The 21582-nt window shown below is 42.3% G+C and overlaps 1 long non-coding RNA gene across 1 annotated transcript in view; it reads right to left on the reverse strand.

Moving 5' to 3' along the window:
• LOC120863310 overlaps positions 1-19345 on the reverse strand; it is a 39610-nt gene extending 20265 nt beyond the window's left edge. Inside the window, exons 1-3 of the long non-coding RNA XR_005720966.1 lie at positions 19167-19345; positions 16477-16780; positions 9114-9235 (exon numbers count right to left, since the gene is read on the reverse strand). This is a non-coding gene — a long non-coding RNA (uncharacterized LOC120863310). The remainder of the gene's footprint in view (positions 1-9113; positions 9236-16476; positions 16781-19166) is intronic.
• Between the last annotated feature and the right edge of the window lie 2237 nt (positions 19346-21582).

A 21582-nucleotide genomic window follows, 5' to 3' on the forward strand; every position in this document is an offset into this window, starting at 1 on the left:
TTAATCACAATCCTCCTCTTCCTCCTCTCCCTCCTCCACCCGGCGACAGAGCCAGGAGTGTCTCAGCGGGGGAGCAACTGGAAACCACAAACACCCAAACCCAGGAGCAACTCAAACTAAACCTGGAGACCTGGCTTAGGGAAAGGAGTTAAGTTTAGACCAAACGGTTTTATCAAGGTAGCTGAAAAGGTGCTGCCCTCAAATCTCAAGGATTTCTTTGATGTTGCAGCTGAAGCCTCAAAAATACATTTTATGACCCTAATGCCCTTTATTTCCAAAGACCCCAAGGGGTGTTGTAGAAATGTCCTGCAGGCGTACAGAGCGCAGCGGGAGTGAAGAAAACCCCCGCGGTACACGCCTGGCCACCTGGTCCAGGTAACCTTTGCTGCGGGGTCGGGGCCGCCAGGCAACAACCTTCGCCCCATGACAGGGCATCCTCCAAACCCACCGCAGCCAAGAGGTTGCAGGACCCATCCGCCGGCCCCGGCCCCGGTCCCCGTCTCCCAGCTCCAATCTCCCGCACGCCCTCCCAATCCCTTCCCTACTCCTCACCCTGGGTGGGGGGCGTCCCTGATCGCCAGCCCCCCCTGAAACCTACCGGCGCTCTGAGCGCCCACCAGCAAATTCCTACCAGCCCCAGCCTTCCAGGAAAGCAAAAGCAAAAAAAAAAAAAAAAAAAGACCATGACATCACGGGCAGGTTTATTTGGGTTTGTTTGTTTGCTTGTTGGCTCGATTAAATACTCGTGGAAGGTGAACGTACCCCACACAGGAGAAGTTTGATGTTGACAAACTTCTGGTGGCAGCGAGACAGTGTCAGCACAACTTCCGGGATAATGAGAGCTGCTTTGCAGGGAGCGCGGCAGCTGCGGCGGGAGGCGGCCGCCGGACGGAACAGCAAATGCTATTCAGCCCGAGCAGTTTCAAGCCGCCCGAGCTGGGGAATTACTGTAGTCGAGCTACGGCTCTTACCACCGGCGCTGGATCTGGGCGCGCGTTAGGGGGGGAAGCTGCAGGCACAGGGCGCCGAGAGGGGAGCTTTCAAGTTACTTTGCTCCACCCCTACACCCGGCCGAGGCTGGCAGGCTGCATGGTAACTGCCAGCATCTTGGTCCCTGCTCCTTTGGGCGGCCGCCCTGGAACCAACCAACTTTTCTCTCCCCCAAAACTCCCTCTTTGTTTCAAATAGGACTCTCCAAAATTTATTCTTGGGAAGACTGACAGCCGGGGTCAAGAAACAGCTGTTGAAGTTAATGTTTCTTCCTCCCACTTCGTCTGATGGTTGTGCCCTGCCAAGACAAAGTGAGAGGCACTGCCTGGTGGCTTCTTTAAACAGACAAGCATTTAGCCAAAAAAAAAAAAAAAAAAAAGGGGGGGAAAGTGGGGGGGATATTTTCCTGCTTAACATACAATCTGATCAGAAATGCAACAGCATGTGCTTTTCAACTTGTGCTGATTACTTGCTGAAAAGATGCTGCGGCTTTTAGTTTTGAACACTCTTAGCATTGGGGAGGGGGTGGGGTGGGCGCAGGGATGGTGGGAGAGGTGATGGGGACACTTTCCATGTTTTGGTAAAGGGGCAAAAATGTTAAACCTTCCTCCTCTGACCCACCCCACCCTCTCTAAGAAAGATAGAATGGACTGGAGGAGGGAGGAAAGAGTTACATTCCTTTGCAAGGTTTAATTCACATTTCAAATTTCATATCATGATGCAGAACAAGGACTGGCCTAGAGCTAGGCAAATTGTTTTTATTTGGAGACCTAGGCCAACCTGGACCTTGCTGCCAGCTCTTGGTAGTTCTTGGTGGCTTTTTCCAGATTAGGCCCGTCTCTTCTCCAGTTCCTCAACCCAACTCCTTTGCCCAGAGGGCATGCTCTGGGACAAGCTATCTTGTTTTTTTCTGCCTTCTTCAGGGTGAAGGTTGATTTTAGCACAACCCTTCCTCTGCTCCCTGTGCAGTTTAGGGTGCCCTGGGGGTCTGCCTGAGTCTCCATGTCCTGACTGAGCTCTCCAAACATGGTTGTTCTCTGTAGTGGGAGTGGGGGATTGGGAACTTGATTCCTTCCTCATCAGAGAACTTAACCAGTCTTCCAAGTGCCCCATTGCCCTTTGGGAACACTTCTGCTCACTTGGTCTCTCTCAGACATGGTCATATGAAGACATAAAAGGCCTTCCTACTCCACCACCAGGTTAGCCTGTCACCGCATCGCAATGCAGTGCCATCACAAAGTGATATTGCATCAGACCCAAGGATATTTTAGGAAGCTCTCAAGCTGGGTCCAACCAGCCTCTGTGCAAGAATCAGGGCCACACTGCCAAAATGAGGGCTGCGGAGATGCTGGACAGGTGGCAATGATGCCCTCTCTATTCTCAGCTCCATTCCCCACTTGCTGTCCCATCCCTCCCCCACCTTACCCCCCAGACCCCACCCCAGCCAGTCTGATGCACTCAGTGACTTCCCCACCTTTCTCTCTGCCTAGTTCCCAGAGGGCACCACTTTTTTCTCCCTCTTGTGTCTCTTTGCAGTGTGCCGGTCCACCTTCTGCTGTATTTCCTGGTTTTCTGCCTATCGTGGTCACTCACTGAGACCTTAAGTAGCATTTGTTCTTATTAACTGAATCATCTGAATTACTCTTGGAGTTGCTCTGGCTGTTGCAAGCACAACCTCCAACTTGGGTGTCTGCAGTCCTGCTCAACTCGTTTGACTTGGGTGAACCTTTCCCCTTCTCTCCAACTCTGGGTCGCCCAGTTGGGGTGACATGATGGCAGTGGCCAAGCATCAGGCGCCACCCTCAGCAAGTGCCCGCTTCTCTGAGTCCTACTCATGCAATCCAGCAGTCAATTGACTTAAATTCCTTTCGCTTTATTGTTCTCGTCCTTAGATCAGTGCTCAGCAGCTAGCAGGGCTATAGGCAGACCTCCACTAATCCTGAAGTTGTAATCCCCTACTGGTGGCTCCTGTAGTTTTATTATGGCCTCCTTTTTTTTCTCAGATTGACAGACATAAACCTTCAGTGTGGAGGTCTGCACCAGCACCCTTAAAGGCTTCTTTGTGTGGAAATGTAACCTCAGGGCAAAGTCGGCCCAGCTCCAGGAAAGGCACATTATCCTGCTACAGGGAATTACTGTGTTGGGGCGGACCTCAGGGTTCCTCCTTCTGGCTGTCTACCTGGCATCCTCCCAAGGACAATGCTTTCTTCCTCTGCATGCATGCTAAGTCGCTTCAGTTGTTTGGCAACACTATGGACTGAGGCCCGCCAGGCTCCTCTGTCCATGGGATTCTCCAGGCAAGAATACTGGAGGGGGTTGCCTTGCCATGCTCTCTTCCAGGGATCTTCCTGACCCAGGGATCGAACATGCATATCTTATGTCCCCTGCATTGGTGGGTGGGTTCTTTACCACTAGCACTACCTGGGAAGCCCTTTCTAAGTAGAGTTTTTTGTGGGAGGACTTTGGCGGATTGGGACTACTGTAAGAGGAGACCTGTAGCAGCTGTCCAGCAACTCTACATGCAATCAGAGGAATCAGATGTCCTTCCTTCAGTGGGTGGGTCTCTAAATGAAACCACTCCTGAAGCCCTCAAGCATGCATGGGGTCAGGGTGCCCCCTGGTAAGGTAGCTGTCTTGGAGCTAATGATACTCTTCCCGGTGCCTTCATATCACTTAGAGGAGCTGATCTATTTATGCAGGTGTCGGGTTAGACAAATTACTCCAAAAAGCAAAGGTGAAAAGATACACAATCTTAATTTATCATGCAGGATTAAAGTCAGATTTAAATCAAGTAGAATTATTAAGGGATTTAGAGCTAGTGTCTCTTTCCAAAGGAAAAAAGGACCTAAAGAATACTCTTTGTTGAAGGGTATCGAGGTCAAGAATGTAGCTTCTTATATTTGAAGAGTTATTTTCTCTCTCCCTTTTAAATGTTCACATATATTTCAGTCAAACAGAACAGTAATAGGAAATTCGGATGTATATGATTAGGCCTTAACTGTTCCATGTGCCGTTGTTTTAGTTGCTTAAGTTGTTTCCGATTCTTGTGACCCTCATGGACTGTAGCCTGCCAGGCTCCTCTGTCTGTGGGATTTCCCAGGCAAGAATACTGGAGTGGGTTCCTGCTCCAGGAGATCCTACTGACCTAGGGATCGAACCCTGGTCTCCCAAACTGGCAGGCAGATTCTTTATTGCTGAGCCACCAGGGGAGTCTCACTGTTCCATATAGACAGATGCAAAAAAGAAGAGATGAAGATGTGCCCTTATTTTGACAGAGGACCTCCTGTAGGAACAGGGTCTGTGCCTGGATTATGGATCAAGTGAGTTATATTAAATAGTTGGTTAGAGAAGATGGGTTTCCCCAGTGGCTCAGATGGTAAAGAATCTGCCTGCAATGCAGGAGACTCAGGTTCAATCCCTGAGTCAGGAAGATTCCCTGGAGAAGGGAATGGGTACCCATTCCAGTATTCTTGCCTGGAGAATTCCATGGACAGAGGAGCCCAGTGCAGTTTCACACTTAAGAGAAGATGAATTTGAAATCAGGGAGAGGTTAAGTAAGACAGAAGTACAGTTCACATGGAATCTTGTTGAGATGTGGGCATTCAGTCCTATAGCCCCAGGAGCTGGAGTTACTAGTTCAGAGAGGTTAACACATGCTTCTAGTCAATGTTTCTGAAAATGTATTCTCACAGAGTCAAGAACACGAACAGCAAAGGAAATGGAAACAAGATGTCTTTACATAGTGTTTGAGATTACAGAATATAGACAGAAATAAAAATACACATGCAATTATTTTCCCCTTTCCCTTTCATTCTAAATCTAGGCTAGAGTTTAATTTAGGATTAAAAGTCTCTGTATGGATTCTCTTCTAACTTCTCCTCCAGTTATCCCATCCACATTCCAGTTCTGGTTTTGGGCAGAACTGCAATTGTCCTTTGCAGGGAATTGCAGGAACTCCTGTGCTGGTTTTCTAATGTGGGAAAATGTCGACTGGGGAGGCAAAGACCACCAAACTAGTTTCATTATGACCCAAGGAACACTAAATCCAGCCCTTCGGTGGTGGGCGACCAGCCTAACACACTCTTCCTCTACAGAGCTCATTAAAATGTTACTTACAATTTACAGTATGATCTCAATCCAAAAGTTGGAATTTTATCTCAGCAAATAGAAAAATAATACTCCTGTGCTATCTGGGCCTGAAAAGTTTTAATTTCTTCTGTGGACCTGCTGGTGACTAGTAAAATAAGGTCTGTATTACTTGAGAGTGAGCATTTCCGTTCAGAGAAGTTGGCAAGTAAACAACAGATGAAAAAAACCCAACCCAAGGACACAAAATCAGACTTACCAGCCAAATAGATTTTAACTTTTACCTTCCTTGTAAAAGTGAATTTATTGTTTGCCAAAAGTACAAAATCAACAACTCTGAAGAAGGCATGTTTCATACTTTGGTCTCCAACCTACAGCAAAGGTGATGACTCTTCTTAACTACACTGCCTTAGAACTCTCATTCATGTGACCAAAATTATTCCAGATCAAAAATAATATCATAAATCCCAGATACTTTTAGGTGAACCAAACTGTCTGGATGCTAACTTCAACCAACCAAATTAAATTAACATTTTAACAATTTGTTTCTGGCATTGTTCATGCTTCATAAAGAGTCACTCACTTAATTTTGACTCAAGGCAACAAGGCTAAACAAGTGATTCTAAAAAATGGATCACATCCAGGTCTGGAAATAAAATTTCCTTGAGTTCTTCTGAGGCAGCAAAGATTCTTCAGAATCTACAGGCCCAACTGTATGATGCTACCACCTTCCCAAGATAACCACTAAGAACTGCAGCTAGAACCAGTTATGAGAATAGTTTTTTGTAAAAGCAGAGACTATCTCTCCGATGGCAATAGGCCAGACATCTAAGACCTCTGGAAATGCTTGACATCTTGCCATGTATCACCACAATCAAATCCTGGATAGGGTATTCTCGTCTGAGTTTCACTGACTACCAGTAAGGGGCATGTATAGAATAATAAGCGATTTGAGTCTTAGTGCCCAAGTTAGAACTTAACATGCCTAATAACATTCCCTGGAAAAGGGTATGGGGACTGTGTATCAAAGGTGGCATCAGCTCTTCACTTGTGAATAGTCTGATGATACCTGGCTGGGAGCCACTTTAATAATGTGGTTTGTAAAATTCTGGGATTACTGCGATTAATATATGGGACTCTCAGCTGAAAACAAGGAGCCCTTTCTCAGCTGCAAATGGTGAACAACAAGGTCAACCATAGAGGATTATTTTTTTTAAAGCACAATTTAGGGGAAAGAGAGCTTTTGTCGCCAAATATCCATCTCAGAAGGAAATGGCAACCCCCCGCCCCCCATCCCTCAATACACAGCCATCTCAGAGCCCAGAAGTTACACAGTACTTTTGTTTTCCAAAGGTGTTTGCCCCCAAAAGATCATAGCAATATAATATTTTCTTCTTTTTTTTTCTTAACCAAGAGGTAAAACCAGAAGTTGTCTTTCTGTACCTGTTCAAAGACGTAACATGCCAGTCTGAGGAGAAATACACAGGCTGTCTTCAAATTTATAAGTGTATCAACAGCAACGTTGATGGACCTAGAGATTATCACACTAAGTGAAGTAAGTCAGACAAAGAACTACAAATATCATATGATTTCACTTATATGTGAAATCTAATTTTTAAAATGATACAAATGAACCTATTTACAAAAGAGGCTCACAGATATTGAAAACAAACTTATGGTTACCATAGGGAAAGTGTGGTGGGGAGGGCTAAATCAGGAGTTTGGGGTGAATGTGCACAAACTACTATATCTATGATAGATTATCAACAAGGATTTACTGTATAGCACAGGGAACTCTACTTAATACTATGTGATAACCTATATGAGGGGCAAAAATCTAAATATCTATGTGTATATATGGGCTTCCCTGGTGACTCAGATGATAAAAAATCTGCCTGCAATGCGAGAGGCCTGGGTTTGATCCCTGGGTTGGGAAGATCCCCTGGAGGAGGGCATGGCAACCCACTCCAGTATTCTTGCCTGGAGGATCCCCATAGACAGAGGAGCCTGGAGGGCTATACAGTCCATGGGCTCACAAAGAGTCAGACATGACTGATTTTACATATATGTATACTAAGCACAGTATATATAAAAGAAAGTAAAGTTGCTCAGTTGTGTCTGACTCTTTGCAACCCATGGACTGTAGCCTGCAGCAGGCTTCTCTGTCCATGGAATTCTCCAGGCAAGAATACTGGAGTGGGTTGCCATTTCCTTCTCCAGGGGATCGTCCCGACCCAGGGATTGAACCCGGGTCTTGCGCATTACAGACAGACGCTTTACTGTCTGAGCCACCAGGGAAGCCTTATATATACACATATATATATAACTGAAACACTTTGCTATATACCTGAACATTGTAAATCAACTATACTACAATTAAATTTTAAAAAATAAAAGTATACTAAGAGGCCTTCCAACCCATTCCAGTGTTCTTGCCTGGAGAATCCCAGGGACAGGAGAGCCTGGTGGGCTGCCGTCTATGGGGTCGCACAGAGTGGGACACGACTGAAGCGACTTAGCAGCAGTAACAACAGGAGCAAGAGGCCTTCAATGTCATGCATCTAATTTTTAACATAATCTAAATATAAATATAATCATGGAATTATCTAAATCTAATCATGCCAATTAATAAATGCCCTCACTTTTCAGCACTACACTAGCAGTTGACTTTCTTTTCAGAGACATTTTTCACAAAGAAACAAAGCTATTATCTTTTGGCAGTATTTATTGCAGATGTAACAAATAAAGAGAACCATAAGACCTTGCTTAAGCTGTGACTACCAGGTGGATAGCTGGGCCCACTCACTAGTAAAGAGAATTGCTCTGAGACAGTCATGTTTCGGATTCTGATGCTTCTCTCAGCAAATCTGCAACGTATTTTTTTCATAGAACTTTGAGGTTGTCGATAAGTCATTGCAATGTTTAATGCCAAGTCCTTACATTCTCAGAGATAAAGAAGGCAAAGAAGGAGAGAAAGAATGTGTAGCTCATTATCCACAAGTTATTTTCCTGTTGTTCAGGATGTCGAGAACATTTTTTAGAAATTTTTCAAGGCGATGACTCCCAGGCATTTTCCATAAAAGGGGTATTTTTGATTTCATGTACTGTCCCAAGAGTGGGTGTAAGAAGCAGTTTGTTTTCACTCTGCAACAAGAAAAGTGACCTAAATAATTTGTCTTTAATTTCATAATGACCACAGTAGTGAACTGAAACCTTTTTTCCTTACATTTGGTTCTTCTATGATACAATTTTGCAAGCTAATACATAATACACTTTGCCTAAAAGGTTAAGTGATTTTGTTTTTTCTTTTAAAAATATACACTATTTAAAGGTTCTTTAACTCTTCCAGAATGGGTCATAAATCCAACTTAAACTCTAATGATAAGGGGCCTCCCTAGTGGTTCAGACAGTAAAGAATCTGCCTGCAAAGCAGGAGACCTGGGTTTAATCCCTGGGTTTGGAAGATCCCCCAGAGAAGGGAATGACTACCCACTCCCATATTCTTGCCTGGAAAATCCCACGGACAGAGGAGCCTGGTGAGGTTCATGGGGTCGCAAAGAGCTGGACACACCTGAGCAACTAACACTTCACTTTCAAAATCTAATGACAGTTGTACTTGCCTTGTATTTCAAAGTGTTCTACAGAATGAGTTGGTATAATTAAGTGGTAACTAGCATGGCACACTACGCTAATCACTCTAGGTTATGTTATATAACACAGAGAAAGCACTTTCATTCTAGATATTGAAGATGCCATACAAAGTGAGTCTGTAATCCAGGTATCTTAATGGCAACTATTTAGAGTGTTTTTTGTTTCAGCTGAATTCAGAACTCAAAGCACTTCTAATTATCCACTGCTTAGGTAGAATACAGGCAGAAGAGAAAGTGTTACTGCGTTCTGTGCTTCAGCTCTGCCCTAAAGAGGTTATTTCCAGGAGTGGAAAGGAAGACCGAGTCTACCGAAATCTTGGCAAACTCTTATCCAGGAAGACTACAGAGATTTCATGGATCTTGCTGTTGTTTGCCAGGAGGTATTACCTTTCTCCAAATTCCATTCATGCAGCTGGTTGCCTCTTTTCTCCTGGGGTAATACTTCACAGTAAATATACACATCAATTAGCACCACGCTGAACATTTCTTCCTTCCAGGTGACGGTTAGCCTGCAATGAGGAAGGAGTGGGTCAGAAAACTTAAGAGTGCCAGCTCAACTGTCATAGTGCTGGGTTCAAATCCTGATTCTGTCTTAGCAGCAGTGTACCCCTGAGTCAGTCTTAAGTTCCTCATTCATAAAATAGGGCAGAAGATGGAAACAAAATACATGTCCATTGTTTACCATCTCACTTCATTAGTATCCCCATCAAATGCACCCCTGAAGCTCTCACAAGATTTTGATGGAGCTCTAAATAACCTTTGGATTAATCTGTGAATTTCCCTTCCCATGGAGGTGAAGAGTTGCATTATTCTCTAAAAGTTAATACCTTATAGTCAGTGTAAAATCTTTCACTCTCATCTAGTATCTGACCCATTGAAACCAAAGTAGAAGCAAAGACTCAGAAGTCAGAGCGCCAGTTTCTTAGTTGTCCCGTCATATCATGCTGTTGCTCAGACCACAGTCACTGATGACCAAGTGTTGTTGCCAACCTCATCCACTGAGCAGCTTCTCCCCTTTCAACTAGACTGTGAGCTTTCTGAGGACAGGTTCCAGCAGTCTCATAGGTCCTGGTATCCCTCTGGGCACTAAATGTAACACAGTACCTTGAAAATAACAGATTCTCTGCCAATGTTTGTGGTTTGGTTATTTTGAGAAAGAGTTCTGGGGTCTTTATAACAAAACAAGTTCAAATTGAAGAATCCTATTATGCACTTTCAAAACAGGTCTACAGAAGCTCTTGCTAGGAAAACCCAGTTTGGACACTAATGTAATAACAGCCCATTTCTTTTTCCTTTTTTTTTTTTTTTTTTTATTCTGGCCCTATCTCAACTATACTAGTATAAAATATCTTTAAATGTTTTTGAAAGTGTAATAAGTACTCATTAAAAATAAGGCTCCCTAGATGGCTTTCTCCATTTTCCACATACCTATTGGAAAACAATTGCTAATATTTTGGACTATATTCGTCCAGGTTGTTTTTATTTAGTTATGTTTTTGACGCATATACTAACATTTATTGTTATTTCATAGAAACGATTACGCAGTTCATTGATTTTGGTGCTTACTTTTTTCATTTAACAATGCATTGTGAACATTCCTCCACGTCAACACACACTTCATTCTTACTTAGAGCTGCATACTACAAGTTCCTTGTGATCCAACTGTTCATTACATTATCTGAATCCCTATAGTGGATAAGTTGTGTAGGAAAGCAGAAATTGGTCATAACAGGAAGATATCCACTAATGAACTGGCCACTTACTAAATTAGTCCCCACTCAAATAGCCCTCCCAATTTAATACCAGCATTTATTCCCACTCAGCCAGTCAATTTTGCTGATTGTAGATGTTGTAAACATCCAACAATACAATGTAAATAAAATGCATTTCAGTTGCTATGTAAAATTGCTAATCTTGCAAAAGATGCAGGATTTTATGAAGTCATTGAAAGTGATTCTGGAGAACTGTTCCATAACCAAATGAGTATCCGCCAGTGTTGGACCAGTTAACAATTAACGATGAGAAAAACAACAAGGATGATAAGAGGATAAATTCTTCCAAAGGAAAATTATTTGAATATCAAAGGATTAAGATAGGCTCTCGGGAAAATTGATGAAGCCCTCACATCTTTTTTCAAAATGACCTTTGTATGATTCTGCTATAAAAGTCAGTGTGAAGTGAAGGGTGTCAAAATTTGCTATCACAAAATTTTGCTAGAAAAATTATTCCCTTCACTAAATCAACACTTGATTCATCCTTTGTTTATTCTAAAAATTAGAGCATTGTTGCAATTAGAGTTGTGATATGTATATCTTCAAAGATAAATCATATTTAAAGATAAGATAATCTTTAAATTTTTCAAAACAAAGTTTCAATCAAACCTTTTTTTATTCTTCATTTTACAATGCTCAACCCTATTTATTACTTTTACAGCTTTCATCAGCCATATTATGGCAAACAGAAGCAACAGACGCTGAAAATAAGGCTTCTAATAGACTAATCAGATTCCCTAGTTCTCTCTCCATGAGGCATTTAGAAGCAGGACTGGCCACTTTGCAAGAAGTAAAGCCCCAGGGTGGCTGGATAATTCACAGGAGGGAACAGGCCTTAAGAAAGAAGACAGGCAGTGGACTTCCTCTGGCACTAATCTGGCACATAGATATTTGTGTCTAATGTAATTTGAAAAAAATAAAAAAGATGTAACCTTATTTATGTCCAAACTGGTAAAGCAAGTTACACCAGTTAAATGTGGGTATATTAGGATTTATTTTTAGCAGTTAGCTACTGACTGATATTTGGGTTCTTTCCAATTTTTTGCTACTCTAAGCCACGTGGCATTGAACAACAGTGTACATGTATATCTTGGTGCACTTGTATAAGCATTTCTGTAAGAAAAATTCCTAGAAGTGAAATTCCTGGAGTCAGCAAAAGGTATATTAAAAATATTAACAGACTTCAGCAAACTGTCCTACCATTTAATGCCGTCTACAGTATCGGAGAATGCCTGTTTCTCTGCAGCCTTCACAAAGAGACTACTATCACTTTTTACCAATCAGAGTGCAAAAACAGGCTACGGCTGTTGTTGTTTTCACTTTCAATAATGTAAATTCTTGATGTGCAAGATAAACTTTGCTTACTGCCTGCTTAGAATTTTTAGAAAGAGCCTCATTATAGACTCTGGAAAATGCATGAGAGATGCAGGGGGAGATCATCTCACCCCTGGTGATGGGCAGAAGCTAAAAAAAATGAGCATGCCATGCATTCATCTGTTTGTTTAAAAATCCCTTTTTGAAACTATTGTACTTACTGCTCACAAAGGGTAAAGTGTTTATAGTCAGTAGTAGAAGATGGAGATAATTTTTTGCAAATTCCTGTTTTCAGGACTGTGAGTTCCTTTAAAATCTGTGAACAGGTAAAACGTCAGTAGATCCTGAAACTAGACACCTGATGTCATCCAAGCTCATACACTTTCCATTAGGACTTTGGCCAAAGAAAGTGGCAGCATTCTAAGTGAAAATTTCTTACATATTTGGAGGGCCTAAAAAAGAAGCAAAAAATATCCACGAGAGTATGCATTTGTTACAACCCATCAAATGGTGCATTAAGACGTGTGCAATTCACTATGTACAAATTTTTTATAAAAAAGAAACCATAGAGTCCTCAAAAAATTAAACACAGAGTTACCATATGATCTGGCAATTCTACTTCTGTGAATATTCCTAAAAGAAATGAAAGCAGGGAATTGGATATCTGTACACTCATGCTCATAGCATCATTATTCACAATAGGCAAAAGGTGGAAGCAACCAAATGCCCACTGATAGATAAATCAATAAACAAAATGTGCTATGTACATACAACAAAATACATTATTCACCCTGTAGCAGGAATTACGGAGAAAGCAATGGCAACCCACTCCAGTACTCTTGCCTGGGAAATGACCGACAGAGGAGCCTGGTAGGCTACAGTCCATGGGGTTGCGAAGAGTCGAACACGACTGAGCGACTTCACTTTCACTTTTCACTTTCATGCACTGGAGAAGGAAATGGCAACCCACTCCAGTGTTCTTGCCTGGAGAATCCCAGGGACAGGAGCCTGGTCTCCTGTCGGCACAGAGTCGGACACGGCTGACATGACTTAGCAGAAGCAGTAGCAGCAGCAGGAATTACATTCTGATGCATGCTACCATATGGGTGAACTTCAAAGACATTATACCAAGTGAAATAAGCCAGTCACAAAAAGACAAATAGTATATGATTCTACTTACATGGGTACCTTCAATAGTTAAATTCCTAGAGATAGAAAGTAGAATGGTGGTTGCAGGGGCTGGTGGGAGAGGATAGTGGGGCTTTAGTGTCTAATGGGTAGAGAGTTACAGTTGGAGAAAATGAAAACTTCTGGAGATGGATGTGGTGATGATTTACACGCTAAGGTGAGCATACTGCATGCCTCCAGACTGTATACTTACATATGATTCAAATGATAAGTGTAATGGATATGTTACCACACTAAAAACATGTTTTGAAAACCCGTAAACAAATACTGGACTCTAATGATATGCATGCGGAAGTGTTTAGGGGTGAAATGTACTGATGTCTGTAAGTTACTTCGAAAGGTATCAAGGTATCAAGAAATGAAGATGAGGATTTCCCTGGGGACCCAGGGATAAGAATCTGCCTGTCAATGGTTTGATCCTCAGTCCAGATAGTTTCACATGCCACAGAGCAACTGGGCTTGTGTGCCATGAATCCTGAAACCCACACACCTAGAGCATGTGATCTGTAACAAGAGAAGCCTCCATAAGGAGAGGCCCACACACCACAACTAGAGAGTAGCCTCCACTCACTGCAACTAGAGAACACCCATGCAAAAGCCAGGAAGACCCAGGGCAGCAAAAAAATAAAAAATTTTTTTTAAAAAGAAATGAACATGAATTGATAGATTGACTATGTGGTAAGTATAGCAAATGTAAATTGCAGAATCTAGATGGTAAGTATATAGGTATTGACTGCCATTCTTCCAACTTTTTGCATGTTTGAAAGTTTTCTTTTCTTTTTCTTTTAACAGCCTTCTCTCCTTTGTTTTTTACGAATTTCTGTCTTTCCTTTTGGCTCTGGTGGGTCTTTGTTGCGGTGCAGGCTTTTCTCTTGTTGTAGTGAGTGGAGGCTACTCTCTAGTTGTGGTGTGAGGGCCAAGCGTCGCCTCGTGGAGGCTTTTCTTGTTGTGTGCAGAGCGTGGCCTCTAGAGCGAGGGCTCAGGTCTTGTGGCGGATGGACTTGGTTGCTCCGCCACATAGGGGTTCTTCCCAGACCAGGGATTGAACCCATGTCTCCTGCATTGGCAGGCGGATTCTTTACCGCTGAGCGACAAGGGAATCTCTGAAAGTTTTCTTTCAGAGATAAATGTTGGGGGGAAATGATTTAGGCTAAGAAAATTAACTAGCAGATGAAAGATTCTTTTTACCACAAATTCACATTTTGCTTTTGTTAATTATGGAAGAATTTTGCCATGGAGAGATCTTCAAGCAGAGTTAAGGAAATAGGACTGATTTTATTGTTTGTTTTTAATAACGGTCAGACAGAAGCATTTATTAAGCAAGTATGGGACAGGTATTGATTCACAAGTGACTCCATGATATTAAAAAAGAACTCAATATCACCAAAGTTGATAAGCATCTCCATATATCAAAGGCAAGGGTCGTGGTTCAGCTTTTTCTTCCGTTTGTAGGATTTGAGCATGTGCAGAGGGGAATGAATCCCAGCCTACTTGGTCAAATGGAAAAGATGACATAAATAGATGGGCTATGATGCCATGCAACTCCATGGTGTTTGACAGACTGAGGTCCTTCTCATAAATAAATATCAGCTCATTGCAGAAGCATAGTAGATTATAAATAGGAGCTCTTCATCTCCTCATAGAAACATTTTAGAGAGCTCTACATTCCTTTTCTTCAGTTCATTAAAAAGTAAACAGAGAGAGATGGCCTTCATTTCTGGGATCTCTACATTGCAGGCACGCTGAGGCAGTTTTTATAATTATAGAAACATGTGATCATCCTACCCCAATAACACACTCGTTGCATTGAAGTAAACATCCCAAGTTTCAGTGGTGCAAACTCAGAGCCTGCAGGGGCGGGGGGGCGGGGGTCACCCCAATGAGTAACACAGGCCAGTCCATGGAGGAATTGTGACCTTCTGGAGAACACTTATCCTGACTAAAGAGAAATCCGTGACTCAGTGCCAGCCAACTGGCCTGAGATAGGCAGATGTATCAGTTTTTTAAGAGCAGCCGGAAATATATACGTATATATCTATGTGGGTTTTCCTGGTGGCTCAGCAGTAAAGAATTCACCCGCAACGCAGCAGGCTTGGGTTTGATCCTTGGGTCGGGAAGATGCCCTGGAGAAGGAAAAGGTGACCCATTCCAGTATTCTTGCCTGGAGAATCCCATAGAGAGAGGAGACTAGTGGGCTACAGTCCATAGGATCACAAGAGTCGGTCATAACTTAGCGACTAAACCACCAACACCATGTTTATTTATTTATTTATATATACATATATTTTTGCTGCACCACTGGCATGTCTTAATTCCCCGACCAGAGATTGAACCTCTGCCCCATGTAGTGGAAGGCCTTAACCATTAGACCACCTGGGAAGCCCTTGAAATCCATCTTCCAAAATTAAATGCAGGCAAAAAACTCACTGTTTTCAACAACACTACGTGGGTCAAACAGAACACCGTTTTCACTTCTGAGGTCTACAGGTTGGCTCCCCATGTACAAACCTCTAATGTCTGTGTACAGGGTAGGATAGAGTCGACACAATTGAGCAACTAACACTTTCGCTTTTCAGTTTATTTTCATGTCATAATCCCCATTTTGTGTCTGAAACTAGAAACATATTTTTTCCATAGGATGATAGCTACCATTCAATGAGTGCTGCCTTTGATCAGTTACTGTTTCAGCCCCTTTTATTCTCCCAACTTTACAGATAGGAAAGAATGGGTCCAGAATAGTTGCATGACTTGCCAAGCTGCTAAGTGTCAGAGTCAGGAATCGAACACACATGAGCATCAAGGCTCTAAGCCCAGCTGTTCTTAATTCTTCATCACCACAGGGCCTACGATCCGGTGTTCTACCTGGTGCTAAGGCAGTCAGAACAGGCTGCAAAGATCAACACTTCCTAACCATAATGTATTTGAAGAACTATTTTCCTTAATAACTCGACTGCCAACAGAACCCATCCTCAGGTATGACTGCACTTCTTTTTTTTTTTTAAAAAAAAAAACAAAACTTCCCCTGCTTTTATGTAGGAAAAATATGTTTAATTACCCAGGTGATGCATATATACACTCTTGGTATAAAATATCCAAATAACACAGCCGCTGACAAGGAAGGAAGGAAAATTCCCCTTGGCTCTCTTCTCCAACCCCACTCCTCCCTTATCTCTGCCTCTAACACTGTTAATAGTATGGCTCGTCTCTTCCAGACTTCTCCTATGTATTTACATACATATATGTACATATATAAATATGCATAGAGCTACGTTTCTATGGTAAAGACATTCAGAATTCCACCTTGGGATGTCAGACACTTTTCTGTTGCAGCCCTGGCAACTTCCCCTGCTCCAAGTCAAGGTTGGGAGGGAGGGGCGTGGAGTGGGGAGGGAGATGCCTGTATTAGTTATCTCTTGCTACATAACAAACCACCCCACAATTTATCAGCACAAAGCAACGAACATGTATTATCTCACCTTCTGAGAGTCAGGAATCTGGAAGCAATTTAGCACGATGGTTCCAGCACAGGGTCTCTCATTGGGCGGCATTCAAGATGTCAGCTGGGGCTGCAGTCATTTTGAAGGTTCATTTTAGGGTTCATTTGAGGGGTTGGAAGATTCACTCCCAGTTTCACTCACTGAAGAGTTGTTTGCTTCAGAAGGCCTCAGTTTTTCGTTGCCCATTGGCAGGGATCCACAGTTTCTTGCCGTTAGGTCCTCTCTATGGGGCTGTTTGAGTGTTCTTGTGGTGTAGCAGCTAGTTTTCCCCAGAGTGAGCACTCTACGATTCACAAGGGAGGACAAGAAAGAAGTTGCAGTATCTTTTAGGACCTGGTCTTGGAAGCCACAGACCATCACTTCCACCAAATTCCATTCATTAGAAGCCAGTCTCTACACTTGGCCTGCATTTAAGGGACGGGGTTCAGGTTCTACCTTTTGAAGGAAGGAATGTCAGAGAATTTTCAAACCATCTCAAGGGCCGTTTTGTGTGGGAATATAAAGGGATCAAGACAGAACCTTCTGAGTGACAGGGAGGAGGGGAGAGGTGCAGAGATACTGAGAAAGCAGGAGGGCGGGAGGTGGAATAGCATGGCTGGTGATCCTGGCTTATTAGCGTCACCTGGGGAAATTCCAGAGTCCTCCTGCCATGGGCCCCACTACAGATCAATTAAATCCATATTTCTGGGATGCAGGCCCAGGTATCAATACCGTTTAACAGCTCTCCAAGTGCAGCCTGAGTTGCGAGCCACGTTAGGAGCAGAGGTGCTGGAGTCTAGCTGAGACTGGGCTCCAGTCCAAACGATGCCAGTTAATAGCTGTGTGATCTTAGGCAAGTTCTTTAGCTTTTCTGTACCTCATCTGTAAAATGGGAATATTAATAGGACTTCCTCACGGGGCTGTCGTGAGGATCACTTGGGTTAATAACCCATGTCAGTTGCTTTGAACAGTTCCATGCACAGTAAATGCTGGGCACATGTTACTATTGTGATTATTAGCAGCATTCACCGGACTTTTCCTCCTTACCACTCCTCCTTTCAGAGTGCCTAAGCCCAGAGAGGAGGGTAGCTTCCTGTGCTCCATCCTCCTCCCTTCCCTTGAGAGGAAGGTACAGAGATGCTTCAGCATTATACTCAGTCTCTGAAAGCCCTGCTGGCCCTCACGTAAGCTGGGGAGCTGAGTGTTGCCTGTTAACTCCAGGTAAGCTGGGGAGCTGAGCTTTGCTACTGAGATGGTGGACGTGGCCTCAGAAGGACTTCCTGCCTCTCAGGAGATAGTAGGAGAAAGGAGCCCTCTGCGGTGGGAAAAGAAGGGAAACTCCCTTCTGTCTCACTGGGAATTGATAGACAACCTATCATTAATACATGTCACGGGAGCAGGATCCGCACACATGCCTAGCAATTCCTGCAAGAAGCCTTTCCTGATGGCTATTTCTCTGAACACCTATAATGCCAATGTGTTCCCTAAATTACCAGCTGCCACTTATTTATTTACTGTCTGTGTTTTCTTTCCTTCACACAATAAGTTCTTTTAGAGGCAAGAACTGTGTCTTCTGGGAGAAGTGTCAGTAAACAGAGGGAGAGGGAGATGAGGAAGGAAAGAGATGTCTTGTTTGGATTATAGATGCCTCTTTAAGCTTTAGAAGCTTATGCATGTGTAGTTGGAAATGTACTCTGTTTCTTTAACTCTTCTTTCCTCCCCTCCACCCCATACTACGATACCTCTGAAACACACCTTCCTCTAGTCACCATTTTCATGGAAAAATAGCATGAGTGTTCTTTCTCCTGCTTTTACAGCCAGGTTAATAAATTGCCATGATTACAGGGTATTCCCAGCTGATATTGATGAGGCAGGTACAGAAATAATTTAATGGGTTAGTTCCTATAAAAAATGTTTCCCAAGCATAAAGGCCCTACTCTGTAGGAAAGTAGATTTAGTTTTTTCCAGTCTGCTCAGATAGATGGTGTGGGTAGGGGATAAAGAATAAAATAATTAAACCATAAAACTAAACAATGAGAGGATTGTTGATGGAAGTCCTACAAAATTTTCTCCCTGTACTCCAATATTGGTGGTGGTGGTTTAGTTGCTAAGTTGTGTCCAACTTAGCATGGACTATAGCCTGCCAGGCTCCTCTGTCCATTAAAATAGTAATAATTTGAATAAACTGTATCCTCATTAGCTGCCTTAAAAAAATCCCTCTAATTCTGCAAGTTTGGATCTTAAAAGTTAAAAATCATTTTAATGTATCAAGCAAAAATATAGTTAAAGCCCTTGCTGTTTGTTGTGTGCTTTTATAATATGTGTGAATGACAAAGGAGAGCATGGTATTAATAGTCAAAACTATGACAGTTAAGGGCCTGATTTCAGTAGCACTTGGTCTTGGTTTTATAGTACAGAGATGAAATATCATGGCTAAAATTTCTGAGGATGAGAGACCTGATCTTGTGAATACTAGTGGAATCAATACATACTGTCTTGTTAGCAAGCAACTAGATGCTAGAAGGAGGTCACTCTAGATTCTGATTTCTCCTGAGTCCATTCATTTCTTCCAATGCCAGGAATCCAGGATTTTACATCTTATAAACTAGAAATAAAATCAGCCCTAAACCTAAAAATTATTTCAGAGAAATATGGCCTGGATGGTTAAGGTTATAATAACTGTTACTTACATAAATAGCTGATTTTATTGGTTTGGTTAAATGATTCCCACGTGCCCTTCTGAAACTTTCTGCAGTCATTCTTCATTGGCTGCCATCTCAGCCATTTGAGAAGAAAAAAAATGATATACTCAAGGCTTCTTCATCAATGAGCTCAGCCAATAAGCCAATAGGGGATTCAGTGGTCACCACTGACCTTCCCAGGAAAGCTACCAGCCTGAACATAGACAAAACATGGCACAGAGACGCTGCAGCAAAATTCCAGAGACTAAAATTAACCCAGTGAGCCTGCCTGGCCGCCAAACACTGAATACATTTAAGTGCTATTTTGACAAGAGAGCATGGCGGCTTTTTAAGAATTTCATTTTTAAAACTCTAGTACGATTTTGTTCTTCTAACAGCATCATCCTGTGTCTGTGTTTGTTCCCAGTGAGGTCATTATTAAGTGAATTGAATTATTGTTCTGTTCAAATGACCTGTGAATTCAACAATGTGAGCCGAGCTCCAGCAAGAAATGTTTTATGTATTATTGGGAGATGGCCATCTGTGGCACACACCGGGCCTCCCAACATGCAGAAATGTGGGGAGATAGTTTATGTTCAGTCTTATCTATGATCAGAATTCCATTTGTAAGCTTTTTTTCATCCACTTGTCAACACTGTTCACTATAGCAACACTGAAAATGGCCAGAAATGAACAGATTTATCAGAGCAATGTGAGGTCAGACTGTATGTTTCAATTACTGTATATTGGATTTTTATCATGCATTTTAAATTTTGTTCATAAAAATAGGAACAATGTAGTAATAAAAATGGAAGTAGTTTTCTTTGATCAAGTCCCAGTTATTACGTGTTACAAAGTGAACAAGCTAGATTGCATGATTTTTATTAGATAATATGTCTCACATTATACATGTATATTTTAAACATAACATTGGTTTTTCATGCCAAGAAACATGGATTAATTTTTTTCAAGCCTGAAGAATACTGCTCTTCCCTTTCCTGCATATATAATGGAACAGCATGGCAATATGTAAAGTTAAATTTTAAAATTGCAGATTATATTTAAACCACACCCTCCCAACCTTTTCATATCTTTTTCAAGTAAACTGTTGGTAATACTAGGGGCATGTCAGACCAAATGAATGATTTTACACTAGGTAAATACACCCAGATATTCTGTATTACAGAATGAAATGATTTGAGGTATCTCTTCTGGCTTTTTTTTTTTTTTTTTTTGGTAGTTGGTGCTGCATTGAAACCTCAGGTAGCAGTTGGCGTCTCTTTATAATGAAGTATAAAATCTTACAAGTGAAAGAGGACTTTGACAAGCAATTTTCTTCCCTTCTTCTTGTCCTCCCTGCCTTCTTTCTTTCTTCCTTCCTCTCTTTCTTTTTTAAAAATAAAGACCTTCTAAATAGTATAGTGTTCACTTTGCACACATAGCTGTCCAATTAAAATATATTCTGATTTTAATTTCATCTCTAAGTGCGGAGTGTTTGTTAGAGAAATGACTAGGATCAGCAAACGGGTCAAGAGATAAACTTTGTTCACAGATGTGTCCCGGGAGTCACGTTGCACTCACTCACCTTCAAAGTGTCCTAAGGAAAATGAGGATGATGATGATGATGTAGCGATGATAGCTGGTACTCAATGAATGCTTCATGCCTGGAGCCAGGCTAAGTGTTTCACAGGCGTTGTCTAATTTGCTGTTCACAATAATCCTATGAAAGCAGATAATGCCATCTTTAGATGAGGAAACGGAGGCTTTGGAAGCCCACAGTCCCTTTCGAGAACCCCATCCTCGGTCTGAGTGAGCTCTCAGTGTGTGACCTGTCTTTGAGAGATGATGGAAACAGTAGGCAATGTGGGACCGTCCCTAGTTTCCTCCAGTCGGTAGTGGGATGCAAGCCAAGCAGAGGCTGTGGCTTTGCTGGGGCTGTGAGAGGCCTCATACTTCTGATCTGGAGAGCTCTCACCCTGGGCTCACTGTTTTTTCTGGGGCCTAAGGCACCTGGCTCCAGCGCAGATGGCTTCATCAAGTCCTTGCTCTGTGTCATACCCACCCCCTGGTATACTTTTGGTTTCCTGGTACAATTAGTTTTTTAAGTTGTTTTTTTTTTTTAATTGAAGTATAATTGCTTTGCAATGTTGTGTTAGTTTCTGCTGTATAACCAAGTGAACCAGCTATATGTATACATATATCATGCAAATGTTGATTTAGTGTTTGATTTTTCATATCATGACTCTTCATTCTTGGTGTTCTGGAACACTTCTCCTACAATGGGCACAATGGAGTGTCTGCTTCATCCTGAATTCCCCAGGTTTGGCTATTGTTGTTCAGAGGACACCCTAATGGGACCAGAGATGGTGCCTCACCCACCAGCGACCTCGAATAAGGGGCTCTGCCCAGTAGGAACAGCCAAGTC

Source organism: Oryx dammah, unplaced genomic scaffold, assembly GCF_014754425.2.
Source record: "Oryx dammah isolate SB20612 unplaced genomic scaffold, SCBI_Odam_1.1 HiC_scaffold_5, whole genome shotgun sequence".
In the NCBI taxonomy this organism is placed as follows: Eukaryota; Metazoa; Chordata; class Mammalia; order Artiodactyla; family Bovidae; genus Oryx; species Oryx dammah.